Below are 6,361 nucleotides of genomic sequence, written 5' to 3' on the forward strand. Positions count from 1 at the left end.
TTAAAGACCGATGATGAGGGACTACCTGGATTCCAACGCTAGTACTTGTAGAAGAGTCGTCGCTCTCGTTCCTTTGCTCCGGCTGGTCACAATCCCCACGATCCTCATGAACGGATACCTACACATGAAAAGAACGATACAAACACAAGCATAAAATCCAATAGATGCAACTATATATCAGTCAGAAAGGATACAACTCAATCACCATCATAAAGAAAATAAGAGTGGAACCATAATGATAATAATCTATTATTGATAAACAAAGAATAATACAACCATAGTTCTGACGTCAAATCCTTCTCAAGAGGGTCCAGCCAGCAAGTTCCCCAAGCACTCACCCTTGAAGATAGATCTCCCAAGACAAACTCTCTCACTCACAAGTTTACACAAGATCAAAACACTTCACAACCTTCCTTAAGCTCTCTAACAATCCCACACTTGTCACACCAGCTACCTATCAAGCTCCCACACTATCAACAATAGTCCAAACACTATGAATTCCAAACTAGCAGCTCATAGCAATGGTGGAGGCTTAAATAGGAGAAGAAGTCTCCATGAATGGTGGGAGGATGAGCTTATCTCCAAGGAAGGTGGTTCAAATGACGAAACAGAATGCCAGAGAAGGGAGGGCGACATATACAAGGCCAACAACCAGGTCTGGAGTCATCTGGAAGGCCGGCTGTTAGAACAAACTCGCCCAGACTGGATCATCGCGGGTGCATAACAGTACTGGAGTGCTGACATCGCTACTACATAACGGAGAAAGTCATGTCAGTGCGATCAAATATAAGCGACAGTCGCGCTGACTCATGAAATTTGACCATCGTGGGAATCACGTGTACTTTCGCGATGGCAGCACATTCGGTCTGCTTTGGAGCGCTAATCAGCGCGCTTATTTTTACAACAGTCCTGATGATGGAAAAACTTTGGCAAAGTGGGTCATTTGGCAACATCAGAGATCATGAGCATGAATGATTTAGACTCATGACACAACATGAAGATTGGTATGAAGGCAGTGACAAATTACTGTGTAACAGAGAGGCCACCTAGGAGTCCACCCGGACAGCAACAACGATGGACCTCGATCACATGATTGCCTACGGTAGCCTCAATGCAGAGAGGAAATGGAAGGAAATAAAACAAGACCAACCGAACCCACAACCTCTCTGAGAAATGCCCCCCGACCCTCCACACCACGCACCGAGGCCACCTAAGAGTCCACCCGTGATAGCAGCAATGGTGGACCTCGATAACTGGACCGCCTATGGCAACCATGATGCGAAAGCAAAGGAATGAAATAAATGCAAATCAAGAGGGTCGCTACACAATACAAGAACACATATCCGAATAGGAGGAGGGATCGGGTAGCTCGGCACCCCATGCACCCTATGTACAGGCAACCTAGGAGATTTCCCACAGCTTTACCGACCGAACGATGAATAATTTTCCCCTACGGCCACATCCACGCAAAGGAGGGAGGTTGAAGAATTCCACCTCGAAATCCTTCTTCCAGATAGCCCCCACCATCGATGACTATAGTAGCAAGCCTCCTCCCCATTGGACCACGAGCGCATACACAATTGAAACAACAAGTGCCCCCCAACCCTCCCCGCAGAGAGGCCACCTAGGAGTCCAACCGGACAGCAGTAACGATGGACCTCGATCACATGATCACCTACCCCAGCCTCAATGTAGAGAGGAAATGGAAGGAAATAAAACAAGACCAACCGAGCCCACAACCTCTCTTAGAAATGCCCCCCGACCCTCCACGCCACGCATCGAGGCCACCTAGGAGTCCACCCGCGACAGCAGCAACGGTGGACCTCGATCACTTGACCGCCTGTGGCAACCACGATGGGAAGGAAAAGGAAGGAAATGCAAATCTAGAGGGTCACTACACAATACAAGAGCACATATTCGAATAGGAGGAGGGATCGGGTAGCTCTGCACCCCACGCACCCTACGTACATGCAACCTAGGAGATTTCCCACAGCTTTACCGACCGGACGATGAATAATTTTCCCCTACGGCCACCTCCATGCAAAGGAGGGAGGTCGAAGTGTTCCACCTTGAAATCCTTCATCCAGATAGCCCCCACCATCGACATAGCAAGCCTCCTCCCCATTGGACCAGGAGTGCATACACAATCGAAACAAAAAATGCCCATAAACGTTGTGACTTAACATTTCCAACCGCAAAAGCCTGCCACGCATGCAATATGCAAGGGAAAAGCTGACCCCTCAATCAAACAAATGGGCCAACACATCTATAAAAACCTCAAATCCAACGCAACCATGAACGATGTGCACTTTGAAAGGAATGCCAACCCTTGACTTTACAATAAGGAGAATAGCGCCTCACATCGCCTGACAAAAAAAGCAAGCAAGAGGGAGGGTAGGTGGTTTACAACCAAAACCCTTCCACATCCCTCTTAAATGTATGCATCTCAACCGACAATGCCAACATGGAAAGAGTACAAGCACAAGACACCGGCACCATAAACAGCCGAACAATGAAGAGGCTAGCCATCACAAAGAGCCACACCACAAAAACCCATACAACTCCCAAAACTTGGAGCAGAAGGGGAATTGTTCATGTATGCCTCTGGGGACAAGCATGGCCAACTTTACCGCTCATGCACTACCGAGTGGGTATGGAGAGCAGATGAAAATCAGACACCCTACAAACAACCCAAGGCCATTCTTGAGACAAGCCCGAAAAACCAACTCAATTACCAACCCACCTTTCACACAAAAAGAAAAACCCTCCGCACCAAATAGGGAGGAGGTGAACAATATAATGACGGGCCAATTTCAATGGAGCCACAAATGGCTTCCCAACCTAATAAAAATTCTCTATTCGCAACAACCGATGGGAACGATGGAGTTTTGGGGCTTCCATTTGGGACTGCAAAAACGAAGGCTCAAAGGAGCACCGAGAAAACTTTCAACATTATTATCATTGGGATGGGAAAGAGGGACAAGGATGAGCATGGCCCACATTACCACTCATGTGCTACTGAGTGGGGATGGAGAGAAGACGAAAATCAGCCGCCCTACAAATGACCCAAGGCCATCATTCGAGCAAACCCCACAAAGCAACATGATTACCAACCCACCTTCCACACTAAAATAAAACCTGTCACCGGTATCTTCTGGAGGGGCACGGGGGGGACCAGGATGAGCCAAGGAGCCACACCACAACAACCCATGCAGCTCCAAGAACTTGGAGAGATGAAGGGGAATTGTTCACATATGCCTCCCGGGACGAGCATAGCCAACATTACCACTCATGCGCTACCGAGTGGGGATGGAGAGATGATGAAAATAGGACAACCTACAAACGACCCAAGGCCATCATTCAGGCAAACCCGAAACACAACTCAATTACCAACCTGCCTTTCACACAGAAAGAAAACCTATCGCTAGTATCATCTGGAGGGGCACAAGGGGACTAAGATGAGCCAAGGAGCCAAACCACAACAACCCCTACAGCTCCAAGAACTTAGAGAGCAATTGTCCACATATGCCTCCGGGGATGAGCATGGGCAACATTACCGCTAATGCGCTACTAAGTGGGGATGGAGAGCAGATGAAAATCGGCCACCCTACAAGTGACCCAAGGCCATCATTCACGCAAACGCGAAAACACAACTCGATTACCAACCCAGCTTTCACACGGAAAGAAAACCTGTCACTGGTATCATCTTGAGGGGCACGAGGGGGACCAGGACGAGCCAGGGAGCCACACCACAATAGCCCATACAGCTCCAAGAACTTGGAGAATGGAAGGGGAATTTTTCACATACGCCTCCCATGACGAGCCTGGCCAACATTACCACTCATGCGCTACCGAGTGGGGATGGAGAGAAGGTGAAAATTGGCCACCCTACAGACGACCCAAGGCCATCGTTAAAGCAAACACGAAAGCACAACTCGATTACGAACCCACCTTTCACACGGAAAGAAAACTTGTCACTGGTATCATCTGGAGGGGCAAGAGGGGACCAGGATGAGCCAGGGAGCCACACCGCAACAGCCCATACAGCTCCAAGAACTTGTAGAGCGAAAGGGGAATTGTTCACATATGCCTCCCAAGACGAGCATGGCCAACATTACCGCTCATGCGCTACCGATTTGGGATGGAGAGAAGATGAAAATTGGCCGCCCTACAGACGACCCAAGGCCATCGTTCAAGAAAACACGAAAACACAACTTGATTACCAACCAACCTTTCACACGGAAAGAAAACCTGTCGCTGGTATCATCTGTAGGGGAACGAGGGGACCAGGATGAGCCAGGGAGCCACACCACAACAACCCATACATCTCCAAGAACTTGGAGAGCAGAAGGGGAATTGTTTACATATGCCTCCCAGGACGAGCCTAGCCAACATTACCACTCATGCGCTACCCAGTGGAGATGGAGAGAAGATGAAAATCAGCCACCCTAAGAATGACCCAAGGCCATCGTTAAGGAAAACCTGAAAACACAACTCGATTACCAACCCACCTTTCACAAGGAAAGAAAACTTGTCGCTGGTATCATCTGGAGGGGCACATAGGGACTAAGACGAGCCGAGGAGCCACACCACAACATCCCATACAGCTCCAAGAACTTGGAGAGAGGAAGGGGAATTTTTCACATATGCCTCCCAGGATGAGCATGGCCAACATTACCGCTCATGCGCTACCGAGTGGGGATGGAGAGAAGATGAAAATCGGCCACCCTACAGACGACCCAAGGCCATCATTCAGGCAAACCCGAAAAGACAACTCGATTACCAACCCACCTTTCACATGGAAAGAAAACCTGTCGCTGGTATCATCTGGAGGGGGACGAGGGGGCCAGGACGAGCCAGGGAGCCACACCACAACAGCCCATACAACTCCAAGAACTTGGAGAGTGGAAGGGGAATTGTTCACATATGCCTCCCAGGACGAGCATGGCCAACGTTACCACTCATGCGCTACCGAGTGGGGATGGAGAGAAGATGAAAATCGGCCGCCCTACAAACGACCCAAGGCCATCGTTCAGGAAAACCCGAAAACACAACTTGATTACCAACCCACCTTTCACACTGAAAGAAACCCCATCGCTGGTATCATCTGGAGGGGCACGCAGGGACTAGGATGAGAGAGGGAGCCACACCACAACAGCCCATACAGCTCCAAGAACTTGGAGAGCGGAAGGGGAATTTTTCACATATGCCTCCCAGGAAAAGCATGGCCAACATTACCGCTCATGTGCTACAGAGTGGGGATGGAGAGAAGATGAAAATCAGTCGCCCTACAAATGACCCATGGCCACCGTTCAGGCAAATCCAAAAACACAACTCGATTACCAACCCACCTTTCACACGGAAAGAAAACCTGTTGCTAGTATCATCTGGAGGGGCATGAGGGGGACCAGAACGAGCCAGGGAGCCACACCAAAACAGCCCATACAGCTCCAAGAACTTTGAGAGCAGAAGGGGAATTGTTCACATTTGACTTGCAAGACGAGCGTGGCCAACATTACCTCTCATGTGCTACCGAGTGGGGATGGAGAGAATATGAAAATCGGCCGCCCTACAACTCACCCAAGGCCATCGTTCAGGCAAACCCAAAAACACAACTCGATTACCAACCCACCTTTCACACGGAAAGAAAACTTGTTGCCTAGATCATCTGGAATTTGCATGGGCACCCGCACGACCGAAACGAAGCGACAAGGGAGAGCCGGGCAAACGAGTAGCATGAACGTGCACAAAGCCAACATCGGGTCACAATTTAGCATTTTTGATACGGGCTTGTTGGCACGTGCACGCCCTCACCTGAAAGACCCGCCCGAATGAGTTGACACAGATGCCCTCAAACGACCCGCCCGAACGAATTTGCATGGGCACCCGCACGACCGAAACAAAGTGACAAGGGAGAGTCGGGCAAATGAGTTGCATGAACGTGCACAAATCCAACCTCGGGTCACAACTTAGCATTTTTGATACGAGCTCATTTGCCCAGGCACACCCTCACCTAAATGAGTTCACACGGACGCCCTCAAATGACCCGCCCGAATGACCGAAACAAAGCGACAAGGGAGAGCCGGGAAAACGAGCCGCACAAACGTGCACAAAGCCAACCTCGGGTCACAACTTAGCATTTTTGATACAGGCTCGTTCGCCCAGGCATGCCCTCGCTCGAACGAGTTCACACGGAAGCCCTCAAACGACCTGCCCGAATGAGTTCACACGGAAGCCCTCAAACGACCCACCCGAACGATTTTGCATGGGTGCCCGAATGACCGAAACGAAGTGACAAGGGAGAGCCGGGAAAATGAGCTGCACAAACGTGAAAAAAGCCAACCTTGGGTCACAACTTAGC

This window comes from Pinus tabuliformis, chromosome 2_2 (genome assembly GCF_031772625.1).
Source record: "Pinus tabuliformis cultivar Carrire ecotype Pingquan chromosome 2_2, CPIR1, whole genome shotgun sequence".
Taxonomy (NCBI): Eukaryota; Viridiplantae; Streptophyta; class Pinopsida; order Pinales; family Pinaceae; genus Pinus; species Pinus tabuliformis.